The sequence below is a fragment of the Vidua macroura genome, chromosome 10, assembly GCF_024509145.1.
Source record: "Vidua macroura isolate BioBank_ID:100142 chromosome 10, ASM2450914v1, whole genome shotgun sequence".
NCBI lineage: Eukaryota > Metazoa > Chordata > Aves > Passeriformes > Viduidae > Vidua > Vidua macroura.
This window is the reverse complement of record NC_071580.1, coordinates 18,529,937-18,545,434: the sequence shown is the minus strand read 5'-3', so window position 1 is coordinate 18,545,434 and position 15,498 is coordinate 18,529,937.

Here is a 15,498-nt window from a genome sequence, read left to right as displayed (position 1 = left end):
TTAGGCAGCCTTTCAAAAAGCTGTGCAAGTTAGAACAGTTTAGGGTTCCTCTTGCACTGTTGAGATATTTTGTTTCCTTCACATCGAGTGTTATTGTTTCAGTATTTGTGCTGTGATCCAAAGGCCATTGCAGAGAATGTGTTTCCATTGACTGCAGGAAACTTTCTGTCAGTCTTTCCAAAGACTTTGAGTCATTCTGCCAACTTCAGACCCAGAATTTGGGCTCCTTTAGCCCTGCTGGGGATCCTGTTGGCTGTATCTACAGAATCTCTTACTTCAGATCCAGAAGAAAATAAATGAATGCTGATGTTTAGGCACTTGAATAATCCGAATTGATGCTCTCAGTCAGACTCAAAGGAATCAGATCCTTGCAGAGGAAGGAGGATTTCCTGCCCTGAGCCAGCTTGAGATTGGAGGGCTCTGGGTACACAAGGTATTTCTGCAACCTGAAGCAGATTCAGTTCCCTCTAATGCTAAGAAAAATAACAGTGCAAGGAAACAGATTTCCATAAATTCTTATATCATTTCAAAGGGAACTATCAGTCAAATTTTAGGTAATTTGAAGGGCTAATGACTATTAAAGCAATTAAGAATGAAAACAAATAAATAAACAGCACAATATTATGAAGATAAAAATATCGAAAAGGATGGAGAATGAGAATAAGCAATGAATAACATAGAGTAAGGAGAAATAAAACACTCATGTAGAAATTTTTATACTACCCTGCAGCCCAGGTGGTTGTTTCATATAACTCTGTAGAGTTTTTTACCAGTAATAATAAAAAACTGTAAAATAAAATGTATGGCTGTGCACATAACTACCACGAAAGCTACAGGAAAGACCATTAGTAATTATGAACATTAGTAATTATGAACATTAGTAATTATGAACTTTAGTAATTATGAACATTAGTAATTATGAACTTTAAAAAGTACCTCAAAACACCAAAAAAACCCCTATGCTTTTGCTATCTGCACATGGTAGTCATCTTGGCTCAGTGAGCTCATTAAAAAAATAAAATGGTTTTGTTTGATCATGATGTAAATTATATTCTACAGGGACTCCAGCAAGTGTTCCCTAAACCAAAGCCAGTGTGTAAAGCCCATGTTCTTCTCATAGGGTGGGAAAACAAAAATTAAAAAATCACAGCATTTATATACCACACCAACACCTTCCAGTTTGTCACTTTTTAATATTGCAGTGTGGCAACAGTTACTCAATACAAGATAACTGCAAATGTTTAATTTTTAAAATAGAGTTATCCTGATTTATTGGGAAGACAATTATGTTTAGCTGGTGCCATTAATAATTAAATATTTCCATTGGTTTTCCAAATCATTGCCAAAACAAATGTGGAGGCTTTTAATTTTCCTATCTCAAATGATTGCTTTGCTCTTCCCAAAGGAGTTCTTTGCAGCTTTTCTGGGTGTCTCAAGATCATATTCTTCAGCTTTTTTATTTTCCCATAATTTGCTCTGTAAGGCTGCCTGTTAGTTTGTAACCCACAGAAACTGAAAATGCTGCAAATAACCAAGCTAAACATTTGAGACCACAAAGAGATCAATAACATTTGAAGCAAGTTTGGGCAAATTATCAAGATTAAACCAGCATGGGGTCATGCAAAACTGCTTAGAAAATCATAATTTTTCAATGTTAAAACAGAAGGAAGTGCTGAGAAGCATTTCAATGGGTACCTATTCTGCCTATAGTATTATTTGATAATGCAGTAAAGATGTAAATCAAGTGGAGATATATGGGTCATGTTTGCTAAATCTGTATAGACAACAAGCAGACAGGGAGTGCAATTTGCTGTGTTGGTGCAGAGAAAATGCACCATGGATTGTTTAGGTCCTTTTGGATTCTTTGATTACCCTTTGAGCAAAAAAGCTCTGGATGCAATTTTAGGTCATGCCCTATTGTGAGCTTTGTATTGAATAATGGGTGTACAAATGAATTCAAAGCAGTGAACAATGGTTGCCAAAATCAAGGTAAAATATCTTGTCTTTCTCATGAAGTAAAGGTGCTCTGGTGGACCAGAAAGGTGTGTTCCTTCCCTTTAGAGGAATAGTGAAAATCTGGATCATATTTATTGATTGCTGAGCCAGCAAAAGTTATAGCTAGCAGTGTGCCAGAGACTACAAATGAGGTCAGAGACATTTATTTTAACTTTGACTTGTGGGGTCACTGGGTGCATCTTTAAAATAACAACTACTCTCCAGACCTTGTCTGTATTACAGCACAGAATCTTGACTTCTTAAAATGCAGGGTTGAGCTGTCTGAACCACATGGTAAATTGTAGTTAAAAAACTTTAAATATTTGCATTATCAATCTAATTCTGGTCTCATTTAATTTGTTGCATGTATTTTATCACAGCAGAAATACCCTTAAGGATCAATACCAAATTGCCTCTCTAAAGAAATATTCTCTTCCTTGGTGTCTCTAAATTCATTATCAGGAGGATTTTTACAGGGAACATGGATTACATACAAAAGCTCCAAAAAGCAAACCAAATCCAAGTCTGGAATGGTTCTGGATAATATAGTCAGCAAAAACTACTTGAGATTTCTAGACTGTAATCATACCTTTGCAGCCACGTTACTCAAACCCAAAAGCTGTTATTGCTTTGCTTTGTTTTTGTTCAGGAGAGCAAAGCCATGTAGATCAAACTTCAGCTTCTTACTTTTATCTCCATCCTCATATTTCAGTGCGAATTAACTGTTCTCTTCATTTGAACAACTTAGGGATTCTATAATCTTCTCTTTTTATAAATATTATTTTGTTTATTAAATAGCTAAGTTAATATAACAAAACAGCACAAAGAGAGGCCGCTGAAGAATTGCATACAGAGAATGATTAGGAGATCAATAAACACTCCAGTAATTCTGAGATGACTTTGAAGTGACCTTCCAGAATAAAAAAAGCTCAAAGCTGTGTAGGACACACACATCTTATAGCTACTGTGCCAAGAAAATTTGAGTAGGTTGGTAAATGTTGATTTAGCTATCTTAATTGTGTTGAGCACTGCATGTCATAGAATAAAAAGAGCAGTGGTGAGAGCAAAAGAAGCACACACAGTAAAGAAATACTTGTGGAAAAAAAGAATGAAAGAAACAAAGTGAAATAATAAAATGAAGAAAGGGGGTAAGGACTGAACAGAATAAACTAACGTTATGGCCATGTTCAACCAAAGCCTCCTCTACAATTCTAGGTAAAACAGAATTCCATTCTGAAGCACAGCATTTCAGCTGCCTGTACCACTGGTAATGAGGCTGAAAGCCAGAACTCTTTCATAACGATGTGAGAAATGATGCCTTCAGCCCCTCCAGTATAAACTTCCCCTATGAAGGTGTGTGCTTTTTTATTTATTTTATTGTATTTTGAGGTCAGTTATGTACAGAAAAAATTCTTCATTGAATTTTCCTGTAACATATGTTTCCTCAAGACTGGCAGAAATATTGCTTGATTTTCTTTAAATGTTAATGTTTCAAGAGACTCAGTCTTACACATGCAGAAGGAGCTTTCACTCCACTTGTAGTATTTAGTATATAATGTTCCAAAAGATCCTATTTTATGGAACATACAAAACTGGGAGATGGGAGTGGGTGGTGCTACATACACAGAGTTCATGTTTCTTGTCATATTTTTAAATGCTTTTTGAATGTACAGCTTTGTTCAGATACTGCTGCTCAGACAGGTCCATTTTTCTTTACCCTGAACAAACTTTATTTTATGAGAAAATTGCTATTCTTCTTTTTGACAAATAGTTGAGAAATAGAGACAAAAGGGTTTTTTATTTTTTTTTAGTAAGTGTAAGCTTCTCCAGCAAAACCACTTCAATTAGGGGATGTCAGCATGCATGTCAAATCAGCTCCATCTTGAACTTCCAGGTAAGGAATAGCCTTCAGGAGGCAGCTTAATTGCTACTGTTTCACAGTGTGTGGCTGGGAGTTGGCAGTGTTTGACTAGGTAAGCTGTATTAAAAATTGCTTACAACAGAGATATTAGGGAAAGTCATGAACCATTTGGCAACAGAATGGAAACAGAGAACAAGTTACTGAATTATGGCTTCATTTCAAATTGTTTTCTAGTGATAGGTTTGAAGAAACCTTCTCAGCAGAATAAAGCCCAAGGGATTAGGGAGATGATGTCAGCCTAGGAAAAAAAAAAAAGGAATTGGTAGAGGTTTGCTTGTTTTTTCTTTTTGTCTTAGGAAAATAATACCAGACAACCACTACTGCGTTTCCAGCTTCATACCCCAGTGAAACAGCACATTTCTTTTCATGTCAGATGGCATTTTCTGCTAAGCCCATGACAGTTTAATTTCAGTTAACCACTGCTAACAGCAAGGACACACAAAGAAAGGAGACAGTCCCACAGTTATAGGCTGTATATGTAAATTAAGTAATCCATTGTGTTGGGTCATTGGGGAGGGTGTTGATTATTAAAAACTAAAAAAAAAAAAATGTTCTTCCCCCATCCTTGTGACAACCTTTCTGCCTGACTGACACTTGTAAAACATTTTGTCTATAGATATGCAAAACTACCTGAGCCTGCAATAAATTGAAATGGTAGAAGAATGAAATATTAAGCCATCATTTTGTTGTTGATTCAGTATTCCAAGTGTATGTCTGTTAACTGACTCTGTTCTGAGGTTTAACTATCTTTTTAATGTCCCTTTCATTTTGTTCATTTTCAGATGATAACATTAATAGAGTTAGTGTTATGTAAACACATTGTAGTTACCTTTTTATTGTTTTTGGAGGTGGATAGGATGTTCTGGATGGTGCTAGAAAATAGGAAATTCTGGAATGCAACAGACTCCTGAAAATCCTGTTGTGCTATAGGAATAGTCAATTTTTATAGCTTTTTAATTGCTCTCTATAATTTTAAGCTTTATCTGATATCGATCTTATAGAAATGTCAATAACTGTCCTCTCTACTTACAGGTAGAGTCGAGCACAGTTTCTTCCTGAAATCCTGTCAGTGTGAGCTCCTCTGTAACTTCTAAGAGTCTTATTGATTAAAAGTATCTGCCAAGACCTGTAATAATTTATCATTATTACCAAACTTATCATTATTACCAATTATCATACCACCAAACAACATGCAGATAATTTCCACAAATATCCAATATAGAACTAAATAGGGATACTGTAGGTTGATTTGATTTTGTTGTTGATCGTGATTCCATAAATGCTCTGTAATTTGCTCTTACACAAAGAAATTTTAATATACAGTTTCTCAGTAGGTTAATGTAAGATAATGACTTTCTGCTGGGAAACATCATTATTTATAGATAAGGAAAGGAAAAGTTTCCATTTGTAAAATTAAGAAAAAGGAGGGTGGATGAAGGAAAGGAACAAAGAAGACGAATCAAAGTGAATCCTAGAACCCTGCACCTCTACCAGCACTTTATTTTCTCTCACTTGGACAGAACCTGTTTGCATTTATTTCAAGGGGCTGTGTTTAGAAAAAATAGAAAAAGCAAATGGAGTGGGTTGCTTTGAAGAAGAAATTAATATTTCTACAAAATTAAATACCATTCATAAAAATATGGGAAAAATAATTTTTGCTCAGAGGAATGCCTTCTGTCATTCTCATTCATGCTTGGCATCCTGTGCTGAAATTAGTCCCGTGGAATTAGTTATTAAAATCTGTGTAACAGCTCTCACCAACTTTGCATTGTGCCCTAAAAATGGGTCTCTTAAATGTGTAGACTGCTCAACAAATGCTTGGCATCTTATAAATAATAGACCAGTCATTAGAAACATGCAATAATATTGTTATAACAATATGATTGTTGTAATGCAGATCATTTACTGGGCACTCTATACTTATGGGAATTACATTTGTGTGGCATAATCAAAGTCAATGACAATCTTTCTCTTGATTTCAATAGGCTTTGGATCAGGCTATTTGAGAAGTACCATTAGCTGTCAGATGTGGTTTTGAGACTATATGTATCAATCTGATTAATTAGTAGCAATCTAAAATGTTTTCATGAATGGTTTCTTCAAATTCAGGCTTGCATAAAGAGCGCTGTAAAATCTCATTATTGTGGTTCCTCCTACACCCTTTTAAGTTCCTTTTAATTCTCACTTGATAGTAAATTTAACCTCCCTACCAACGTAATTGATTAAATAACAGGCATTGTAATGAAATTCCAGTTAATTCTTTCTGCATGCAAAGCTGAAAAGGGATTAATTACTGTCAAAGAAACTTCTGGATTCATCTTTCTCAGATGAATTTCTTAACAAAGTAAGAGATCTTTTAATCTTTTAAACTTTTCCAGTTTGGTTGTGCTGTGTAAATGAAAGTGCTCTTGTACTATTTTCTTTTTGCAGTGAGGCAGCACTCAGAGGTGACCTTGAGGTTGGTGCTCCCCTGGAAGCCTTTCCAGACATGGTTTGTACCCAGAACAGGATTTGCTCTTTCCTCTGGCAGGGCATTTCATATGCTGGGGATTGACAGCTGTGGTATTCCAATGGTAGGGACAAGAAGAAAACAAAGTTTACGTTTTAATACTGACATTAGCACTCACTGGCAGCAGCATTCATCGTGTCAGTATTATTTAAGAGGAGCTAGAGCTCTGCAGGTTTAAATAGTCGTACAATATTTCAATTTAATCAGTTTTTTGTTACAATGCCTCCTTTGAAATGTGATCTGAAAATTATCCACCAAGCAAAGCAAAAAAACTGATTAGAAATAATTTTTGCAGAGTTTTGCTCTTAACTTATTTCTTATTAATTGAAGCAATGAATTCTGTAGCTTCCATCATCAGCCAATTTCAGCCTGCTAAGAAGCATGAAATTTTATCTTCATCAATAAGTTTTCCTTTAAAGAAGCTATATAAAAATTGATTACAATGAGTATGGTGTCTTTACCATTAAGAAAGATAGGTTTGTTTTCATAATAAAAAAAAATTAACTAGATTTTTATTAACTGCTTTCTTAAACCCCTGAGGCTGATCATATTTTCCCTTTGCTTATATTTTAGCAAAGTACAAACATACAGAAAATTTGCTTATTATCTTTCAACTGCTGAGTTAGGCTAATAATCTTTGATTGTAAAGTCTGCCCTTACATATTATTTTTTAACCTGTTGTTAGGTGTAATTGATATATTGCTTATATTTGCTTACTTCCATATGTCTTGTACTAACTTGTATATGAGTGAAGCTGTCACAGATAAAATTTCTCAAAAGATCTATTTTTGTTCTAGTACTGGGTTTCAGTATAGTACATTATGAAGGGTTTTGCAAAAGTTTAGTACAAAGTCTTGACAAAAACAAACATTAAATTCTTTGAAAGTATAGGAAAATTCTCTTATTATTTACTGTTACTTTTAGTGCTTTCTCCTGGGTGGATGTGGTTCCACTCTGTGGTTTCCTTTTTGATTCTCATTCCCTCTCCCTTGGTTTTGGGAGTCACTTGAATTGTTTTTTAATTCCATCTTCTGTCATCTCCATGTCCCTCCATCCTCAATACTTATATATGCCAGAAGCTAACAAAGAAACTACAGTAATTTAACTTAAAACTTCTGGCATCCTTGTCATGCCACCTCTGACAGCCTGATGGCTCCAGCCTTCCCAAATTTCTTTAGAGAGAAGGAATAAGAGAGGGACTGTGTCTGCTTAGCTGGCTTTGGGCAAGGAGTTTTTTCTGTGCAGTAGCCATGCACCCTTTCACAGCCGGGCTGTTTGAGGGGATATTTGGGCTATCAGGGACTGAGTTTTAAAAATGAATTTACATCCATTTTCATCCATCCTGTAAAGGGCTTGTTTTATATCACCTCAAAAAAAGCCTGCCTTTGTAATTGCCTTCCAAATCCCCAGTTTTGATAAGGAGGTTTATAAGATAGCTTGAATATTTTTTGTTTCTTTGTGCCTTGTCCTCTCACTTTTTCACCTGTTCCTCCAGCTCACAGATCCATGTGCTTGGCAAATTATCCAGACTTTTTTTGCTGACTTTGAGCCATTTTAAGTGTTGTACATGTGTTTTCTACTTTCTCAATGAATGCAGCCTACAGAATACCCTCACAAACCTTCACTCTGCTCCTCCTTTCATAGTATCACAGGCAATAAATAGCTGGGCCCAGCAGTCTATTTATGGAAAGCAAAAAAAGCCTCTCAGTGGGATGCCAGTGTCAGTTTTTCATGGAGTTTTCAGAATGTCATTTTCTTGGCATAAATGTTCCTGTAATTAAGTATTCTCCATGCAGCAAAATTGATTCTCCATTCTGCAGTTTATAAACTTCAGCATTTCTTTGAGAATCCCCAGCTCATCTGCAGAGCACTGTGCCTGTTTCCCTAGGCGTGTTCCAGTTTCATGTTACCAATAGAAGCTTGTTTAAGAGGAAAAAAAAAGGCTATTGAAATATAATCAGACACTATGTGGGTTGTTATTGTATCAATTCTATTCTAATTATGTTGTTGGCATCCACATGACTCAAGCTGAATCTAAAAAAAATGTTGATAGAAATAATCCTTGCAGTGCAAAAAGGAATCTGCTGAGAAAATATATGAATTACTATGCCATGTACCTGAGTCTAAATAAAAATATATTTTAGCTTGCATTATTTTTAGTCAGACAAAATAGTAAAATGAAGATGAGTCCTTAGTGAAAATTGCATCCTTCACCAGGTATGTATACAAAGAATGTAGGATTAGTTCCACAAACCTGTGCTTATGTAGTTTTCTATCTCTTGGATCCATCACATAGATCAAAAGGAGAGTATGGGGGTATGAATATATTTTGTATATATTTGAGTATATTTTGTTTTGTCAGTATAATCAATGAATCAGATTTGACCTACGACATGCATACCTTTTGTAAGTTTTATCACTTCATTTCTAAACATCTTGGTTCTCACTACCATTTTTGATAGGGAATGGCACATGGAATGTGCCATTTCTCCTGAGCATAACAATTCTGAGGTAAACCTGCTCTTAGAAGTTTCTTAAACCACTTCATAATAACTATTGAAAAAAAGTCATGTTATAGAGACAGGAGAAAAAGTATGATGGTTGCTGATTATTTGTAATAATTGGACTGGTTTTAAGTTATTTTAAGGGACATGGAAAAGAGAGGAGGGAATATTTTGTGTGTGCATCTGTTCCCATGTATTTTGCACTGTGCTGTGTTTTCTGTGTTTTCACTGCCTTTTAGTGGTATAAGTAATATGTAGACTTTGGGCAGTTACTTTAAGCTGTAGAACAGAACTTGATATGTCAGATGGGGATTTGAAAGTAGAGTGTGATTTAAAGTGTTCATATGTATAACCTGGGCACTGATCCTAGTGGGCTGTAAGAATTTGTCTCCTTTTCTTCCCTCTTCTCTCCTGATCTTGCAAACAGTATATTGGAAATATTTAAGTTATTTGACACCTGAAAAGGAAACACAAAGGAAAACATATGTGTTTACTTATTTGTTATTTGTTTGTTCATTTAATTGTGTTTTTCTAGGTCAAAATTACCTAGATACTTTAGTCCTGAAATTCTCATTAATGCAAACTATGGGAAGAGAGGAACCTTTTAAATCCTCCCCTATTCTCCAGCTGGGCCAGGTGAAAGGGCAGTACTTATCAGCTGGCTGCCAATTTAAAAAACTGTTTCAATAGGTGATCTTTCTATTGTTGCTGAACCTGCTTGGTTTTATTATTTTTCCTGCTGGGAGAAAAACACTTGCTCCTGCATGAGGTTTTTATGATGCATGGTAGCTAAAATTGATTAGTACATTTCAAAGAAGGAAGGTTTGCTGTTCTTTATTGCTCTAAATGTTGCATGGTAATCCATGCCAATGGTTTTCTTTTTTTTTGGGTCATCATCCAGGTATCCCTTGGATAGAGGAATAAATGTGTCTTCATGGGCCAGCAAGGAAAGTTACAAGGAAAATACTCACAAATTTCTTGTTTGCCATAGAATATTGTGAGTGGGAGTCCCCAAATGAGAGTTTTTATTGTGGTCTTGGAGCTGTGCTGTTCATCTACTGTAAGAATGAAAAAAATGATGGTCTTAGTCTTCTAACAGGCAAAAATAAAAGCAGTTTCAAGTTCTCTTTGTTGGTCCAGACTGAAGTAGATGGGACCTTGCAGCAACTATCAACCTGTCTGCTCACAAAAAATCAGAATGCTGGGATTAAAGGACAGTGAGGGAGGAGAAAGTATTCTTGTGACCTAATGAGACTTAAATGCAGAACAGCAAACAGAGAAGACAGCAGGGAAAATTCCACCCTCTGAGGGTAAGTTTGCAGTAAGTGCAAACCATCCACCATTGTTTGGGCCTGCCTGCTGCCAGTCAGGCAGTAAAACTGGCTGCCAGTGAGGAATGATTACAGCTTTAGTTCTGTGATTGCTCCTCTTTGCTGGAGAGTGTTCATTAGGAGGAACATTACTATTCCATTCTTTCTTTTAGCACTGTAGGATGCTACTTGATTTTTTTATAACTGTTGGGGAGGCAGAAGGAAATCTGAGAATTCATTGTAAAGAGGTCTGTGATAGTTGTTCTTTTTAATTACATACTTTTAAAATGCCTTGGAGTCAACAAGATTCTTTTTCTCCAATCTCCCTAACTTTTCTAATAAACTATTAAAACTAATTTTGCTTCTAGGCTTGTGAATCAGTGTGGGTGGGAAAGCCAATTACATCAATATTTTATTTTTAAAAATAGCATGTATTTTCCCCCTATCACGACCTGTTACATTTCCAGCAGCATTCAATACAATAGAGTACTGTTAAATATACCATTGGCATACAATCAACTACCATTTATTTTACTGTTGAGTGATTTGTTATAGTAGATAGAAACCATTCAATACCATTGACAAACAACAGACAGTCCATACCTCTGGATTACTGTTAGACTATTTTTGTAATGAATGGAGACTTAATTTCAGCTCAGTTTTCTTGTGTGTGCCAGACACAATTGTGCAGAGCAGAGCAACTGCTTTATTTATTAAGGCTTGCAATGCACTTTTGTCTAATTACTGCTGACTTGTCAGACAATAGTCAACGACCTTCATCAGGAAAGGTGAAACAATTCCTCTCACCTGATTCTCCTGGCCAAATAGTTTCCAAGAAAAACACAGGATTGTCTAATTGATTACCTAGGAATCTTACAAACCAGTAGTGTTTGAGAGGCCTTTGGGGTCCAGCTGTGTTTTAGATATAGACATTTCCCTTTCTATCACAATACTCTGGCAAAAAACTAAAGGCATTGTGAAGTTTTTACTCATGCCTGTGTTAGGAGACTCAAGGGTCTACTCTGAAGTGTTGATGTTGTGCAAAAAAATTTATTCACACTAATGGCTTTCTGAGATCAGACCAAGAACATTGTATAACTTAATTCCATCCATGCTCTGTAAAGCAAAAGGTATGAAGCACACTCTGCAGGTAGGTTGCCCTGCCTTTCCAAGGCACATCTGGCACGCAAGTGTTGGGTGCTTTTTATTTCTTGGCTAACAACCAGTGTTTACCTGAAGTAGATGAGGGAAAAAGAGCAGAACAGTTCTCATCTTTGTGCTCTAAGCTGTACACTAGACTTTTGTATACTGGTAAACCTGTACCAAATAGCATCAGTGATTCCTCTGCAGTTCTTGTTCCTATCTCCCAACTCAAAAACTTTCCATTAAAACTCAAATTTTCTCAAGTATTCTCCGTCCCAATTAATGCAGAAAGACTCCCAGTTAAGTCTGGATATTCTTTCAGATTTGACTTTAGCACTGAGTACCTCTTTGCAAAAGTCCTTACAGAGTTTACAGAGTCAGTTTTTAACACTGAAATGATCAGCCAGCCTCAGCAGTAAGAACTTCTTTTGACTTCATTTTTTTGGAGAAACTGTAGATAGTCTCCTCTTGTGTTAAGGGCAGAAAGACCCAGATATTGGTTGACAAAGATAGCTCTGAAGCAATGGAATTGTATATGGAATGGAAGATGGTTACATAAATGGAATATGGTTACCTTATTAAAAGACCTAAAGGGGTAGGTAGCATGTGACTGGGAATGAAATTGCTTTTCTTAAAAAGAAAAGATGTGCCAGTTGTTCAGAATGAAGACTTGTATATCCATCCTCAGTTGAAAATAGTTTATTAACTTGCAGCTATTGAAGATATGTTCTACTGATAATGATAAAATGGGATCCACACCCACCCAGTGATCATTTTCATGTTTTTTCAAGTCAGCAAATGCAACAGGCACCTTTATTAAACAGAGAGACAAATGTGCTCTGCTGTACTGTAACAGGGAGAAGCAGGATAATATGGTCAAAGCTGTAGAATAAATAGAAATGCTGAGTGAACATAAATGTTACCACAGCAGAAGCTATTAAAAACAAACTTAAAAGTTTTAATAGTTCTGCCTAAAGGATTACTTGATCAAATAAACAGCTTATTGAGCCTGTAACCATAATAAGGTTAGAGTCCATTATAAATTAGAATAATTTTATTCTCTGGAAATATTAATGCTATTTCAGGATCCTGCAATTCAAAAAAAATCCTGTTTTGTAACAAAAAACTGAATTTAAATACACTATTTGAATGTAATCTGTCAAGTCTTTTAACACCTGCTTCTTCAGGTTATTGAATGAATTACATTGAATGTTGAATTAATAACACTGATAAGGATTGAACTAATTGGAATAACTGAGGTTCAATAATTTCTCACTGATAATATTTTCTTCCTGAAGAGAAAAGCTAAGGAGACTTAGGCTGGATGCTCTGAAATATCACCACAAGGAATTTGCAGCCAAAGAATGCTTTCCATCAAAATGTGGTCAGCTTCAATAGCAGGATACTTTGGGCATACATAACCACCCTGAGGGGCATGCTGGCTTCACTGAAATGATCTAGAACAAACTAAAAAGGAAATATTTTGTCCTTTAAATGAAAAGGAATTTGAGTTATCCTTTAAACTGTAGAACAAACGGAACAATGAATGTAAGTGCAGTTTTAAATGCTGTCGAATGGTCTGTAACTCTTCATGCAGTTCTAAAAAGAAAAGTTAGCTACATCCTATGTCTGTGCCTGGAACCCAGCAGCCTTCAGGAATAACATCTTCTCCAGCTGTAACAGCAGGAGAGAGCAGGCAGCACCAACTAAATAACATATTCTGTGCATGTTGTGATTCTCCACGAGTATGACATGCTGAGAAAGTACATTTCAATAAAATGTGATGACTGAAATATATCTGAGCAAATTATCAAAGCACCAATAAAAATATTGTTAAATGGAGAAATAATAACTGCATTTGGTAAACAGTTTCTTAGATATCTCTTGATTCTAAACAAGCACAATGCAATGAATAATTTCCTGAGGCAAGCAGTGTGCAGTGCACTAGTCCCTCTACAACATAAAGGAGAGGCAACCTGGGATTCTCACAGTGCAATTTGCTGGCTCAGGTGACTGCTTATCCCCCAAAGCAGGAGACACCTGTGTATGTCTTGGGATACATTAAGGGGCAGCTAAAGGAACCTCTGTGTAACATATAGGTCCCTCTGCTTCCACCCACTCATGTCAAGAGCCAAAAATCACTCACTGGCATCCAGGGCATAACCACTCTTGAGGCAGAGACTTACAACTGGGGGAAAGGTGGGAACGGGTAACTTTATTTGCCAGGATGTCTGTGGGTCTATAGGCACATTTTAGAGTGTATCTCTCTCTCTCTCTCTCTCTCTCTCTATATATATATATATATATATATCCCTATTTGGCTTACCAACTTTGGACAGTAGGAGTTGATGTAAAGAAGAGAGAGATCCTAAAAACTAATCGCAGGAGCTGGGATGTAAAAGTGCACCTCTTAAATATTTTCAGGTAATTTTTGTTTTATAAAAGTTTTGACAGGAAGAAGTACTGAAGAACAAAAATTCTCTAGGTGTGGAAAGTCTCTTGTATGGCCCAAGTTACATCTTCCAAAAAGCTGTAAGGGATTTTGAGAAGTTGCCGTGGCAGTGGGGAGTTACCTGCTCAGGGAGTGCTCACAGTGAGCCATAGACATTCAAACATAGTTCTGTGGGATCTACAGCTCAAATCCTCCTAAATTACAGTTTCTGCTAGAAAAACCCAAACAATCAGAGTTGGTTTGGCAATAAAGCTGTAGCTCATAGCCAGGCCACATGAAGCACAAGATAGGGCAGGTTTAATGTGAGCGGTGTTGAGAGCTTGCACAGTGCTCTGCTGCAAGGCATCAGACACAGCTGGACTGCAGCTGGATGGATTTGGGTCTAGGCCCAGCTTTGGGACAGTACAGTTTGGGGTCCACTTTGAAACCAAAGCATTTTTACCTTATCCAAAGGTGAACAATTTTTCCTTCCTCTCCTATGGGCAATATGGGGAACATCAGGAACTCTTTTCATCAAAGCTGTGGCAGATTGAGTTGATCAGGCTTGGAGAACTTCATGCATGAGGGCAGCATGAAGAGTCTCCTGTCAGTCTCCTGACAGGAAACAGGTTTAGGGACCTATGCTTTTCTTTAAAAAACCCCACACCGAACAAAAAACCCTAATGAGCTTTTGTCTAGTTGTGGGGAAGAGCTGTGGCTGTATGCACTGTATTACTTTGATGAGACATTTACTAATTGAAGTGGGGAGAAGTGAAGGCTGAATAAAACCATTTTTCATTCTTGCTGGACCTGGACAGAGGAGGATTAAGCGCTGCTGGTTTGCATAAGGGAAAATTTGAAGGCCTCAATTCAGGGGAATGGCTGAAAACCCTGCTGGTGAGATCATCTTGAGCTCAACAACCACATTTCATATGGTATCACATGTTTATTCAGTCATGAAAAAAACTGGGGCTTTTTAAAAGAAAAGCAAAATGAAAAAACCCTGCTTTAGTAACTTGCATGAGTTTGCTTTCTTCTCAAGGTCAAATTCAGTCTGTTGTTTGTCTTTTCATTTAATAATATCCTGAAATAAGTAACTGGGAAAACAAAAATAGAACATACATCAATGAAAAACACTGTGTACAGCAAATCCATTTTGGCAGGATGGGAATTTGTAACCAGCTCCATTTAGCACCTACCTACTGTTTCTCATTCATTCCTGCTGTCTCTGTCCAGAGTCTAACAGAATTTTGTTCATACTGCTGCTTTGTCTAAAACACTTTCCATGCCTCATTCACTTGCCTCATTCAGTTGCCATCACTTTTCCACTGTAACAAGTTTTTTATTCCTCTCCTTGATCTCTGCCTCCAAATTTCTTTCTCCCTATGTCATTATTTAAGCTGTATGAATGCTTTACCAACTAGTGAGCTTAAGGTTTAATAAGATTTCACTTGAAATACTAGGTTTAGTCAAAAGTCTGTGGAAATGAGAGCCTAAAACTAAATATTTAATAGTGGCATTACCATGCAATATGTACAAATAAATATATGTATTATAAAAATATGTACATATAAATGGAAATGAGCTAAAAAACCCCCAAAGCTTCTGAGGTTAGAAATCTTATGTGTAAAACTGCAGTATTGCTTGTTCCTTGTGCATCATTCCAATTTTGTTTGAGAGGTTGT